General features: G+C 36.9%; 1 protein-coding gene across 4 annotated transcripts in view; it reads left to right on the top strand.

The window, feature by feature from the left end:
• LOC106873489 (fibroblast growth factor receptor 3-like) overlaps positions 1-2981 on the top strand; it is a 92967-nt gene that overhangs the window by 28079 nt on the left and 61907 nt on the right. The window contains exon 1 of one of the 4 annotated variants that reach the window (XM_052975498.1): positions 928-1289. The exons of 2 other annotated variants lie outside the window; for them this stretch is intronic. The gene's annotated coding sequence lies outside the window, so the exon portion shown is untranslated. Of the gene's footprint in view, positions 1-927; positions 1290-2077; positions 2535-2981 lie in introns of those variants that run through there. One more of the 4 variants, XM_052975496.1, reaches the window with a different exon arrangement.

Below are 2981 nucleotides of genomic sequence, written 5' to 3'. Positions count from 1 at the left end.
CCACCACCACCACCACCATCACCGCATCTATGCTTCACCACTGTACCACCACCACCACCACCTTCATCACCACCACAACCACCACTTTCACTCCCACCTCTATACTACAACGCTATACATTCCTCCCACCATCACCACAACTTCCATAAAGTTATCGTCTGCTTTCAAACATAAAAAAGAAAAGTTTTTTTCATTAGGTTTCTTTTCTTGACCATTGCAATTTTTTAACCTTCTTTTTCTCTCCATAAAGTTTCTTTCTCTTCAAATTTCTTTCTTGTCTTTTTCTAATTCTCTTTCCTATACTCAACATTTCCCCTCTTTTTTCTTTCTCTCTACATCTCCTTTTTCTTTCTTTCCTTCTTATTTGTTCTTTCAACTTACGGTTCTTTTTCCTACATCTACTTCTTCCTTTCTAATCTTTTTGTCTTTCTTTTTTCGTCTTTCCTTTCTTTTCCCTTTCTTTTTACATCTTTTCTGACTAGCTTTCTTTCCTTCTTTCTTTCTACATATTTCTTCTCTGCTTTCTTTCTTCTTACTTTCTGCATCGTTTCCTTCTTAGTCTTTTTCTTTCATTCTGTCGTTCTTTGTGTCTTCTCTTCCTCTTTTCTTGCTTTCTTTTTTCTTTCTTTCTTTCTTTCTTTCTTTCTTTTTTCTTCCTTTCTTTCTTTATTAATTTTCTCTTCATCCTTTCATTTGTTTGTCTTTAACTCATTCTATTAATCTTTCACTTTCTCTTTTCTCTCTCTCTGTCTCCCTCTCTGTCTCTCTGTCTCTCTCTGTCTCCCTCTCTGTCTCTCTCTCTCCCTCTGTCTTTCTTTTTCACTCTCCCCACACTTCGTTTGTCATCTATTATAGTATCCGTTTACATCTTCATTTACATGCATACTTATTCGCACATACAAACACATACATAAGTATACATACACACATACATACACATAATTACACGCATACACTCACTATCCCACACATACACACGTTCTCCCCGAAAATATACGTGACGCTATCCTCACACACACTCATACACACATACACACATACACACATACACATACACATAACCATATCAGTCAACGCGGTAGATCGGCCTGCTAGAGAAAGCAGCCAAATTTCTCCTCAAATATCGTTCGACCGTTGTCTAAAAAGAATAGCGTATTGGATAATGTAGATTCGGGGTACACAATACCTGAAGAAAGCTCGGATAGTTACGGTTGGAATAGCATTGATCATAGCTCTACTCAATCAAGGCTGAACTAGGGTTAACAGCGATAACTTCAACAACCACACACGTAACTTATCACTTTCTCCTCTTTATTAATCTCTCTATTTATCTCTCTTTCCCCCTCTATCCATCCATCCATCCATCTAACCTATTTATCGTCTATCTGTCTATCAATATCTGTCTATCAATATCTGTCTATCTATCTATCTATCTATCTATCTATCTATCTATCTATCTATCTACATATCTATTAAACAAGATATCTATATACCTTTCTACCTCCTTATCTATTTACCTGTCAATTCACGTATCTATTTTTTACTACGCTTCTCTACTCATACAGGTACACAAACACGCGCGCGCGCATACATGCATACGAATGCATAATTTCTGTGTCCATCTTCTCTATTACACTATCTCCCCGTCCGACTCTCATTCACACATACACACACACACACACACACACACACGCCGTTAACTACATACACACATACATAATTGTATCATAGTCCGACCTCTCTCCTGCGCCCTCTCTCTCTCTCTATCGCTCTCTCCTTTTTTCTCTCTCGTTCTATTTATCTATCTATCTAACTTCGCTCTGCTCTCTCAGACACATACACGTAATTAACTACAAATACACACACACACACACACACACACGTAATTAACTACAAATACACACACACACACACAATTTTATCATTGGCCGTCCTATTACTCTTTGTCTCTTTAGCTATCTATCTCCTCTGTCTGTCTGTCTGTCTCTGTCTCTCTCCTTCTCTCTCTCCCTCTCTTTCTCCCTCTTTCTCTCTCTCTCTCTCTCTCTCTCTCTCTCGCTCTCCACACACATACAGAACTAACTGCACGTACAGATATACGTATTCACGCACAAACACATACATAATAATAGTATAACTATCTATCCTCTCTACCGCTCTCTATCTACATATCACTTTCTCTCTCATTCTCTCTAATCACACACACAAGCGCACACACACACACGCGCGCGCACACACACACACACACACACACACACACGCACATACTGATACCTACACACAGACAGATACAAAATCGTATCACTATCCGTCCTCTCTCCCACGCTCTATCTACTTTTTTCGTTTTCCCTCTCATAAACACACACACACACACACACACATACACACACACACAAACACAGTTTCCTGCCCTCTCTCTACAGTCTATTATTCTATCTCTTTCTGTATATAGTCTCTGCCTCTCTCTTTCTCCGTCTATCACTCTCTGACCAAGATATATTATTTCTCAACAAAACTTTCAGCGATAGCATGAGGTAAGTGTTTTTTAAGCCGATTTTTTAGATTTTATATTGTGATAGCTACCTGTATACATACATGTTTACATACATACATACATACATACATACAGGCATACATACATATGTATGCACGTACATATGTACGTACATATAGTCATACATATGAACGTACCTGCATATATACATTACAGCCGTACATGTATACATACATACACACTTTATATATATATGTATATGCACATACACACCAACTTACATGTTAAATACATACATAATACTTGTTTTAGTTTTGTTCCTATTTGAATCACCAAGTCAGTAATGTGTACACACATCTATCTATCTATCTATCTATCTATCTATCTATCTATCTATCTATCTATCTATCTATCTATCTATCTATCGTTATATATATGTTATATATATATATATCGTTATATATATATATATATATATATATATATA

This window comes from Octopus bimaculoides, chromosome 21, assembly GCF_001194135.2.
Source record: "Octopus bimaculoides isolate UCB-OBI-ISO-001 chromosome 21, ASM119413v2, whole genome shotgun sequence".
In the NCBI taxonomy this organism is placed as follows: domain Eukaryota; kingdom Metazoa; phylum Mollusca; class Cephalopoda; order Octopoda; family Octopodidae; genus Octopus; species Octopus bimaculoides.
The sequence above is the reverse complement of the archived record's forward strand: the minus strand, read 5'-3'. Positions and strand labels throughout refer to the sequence as shown.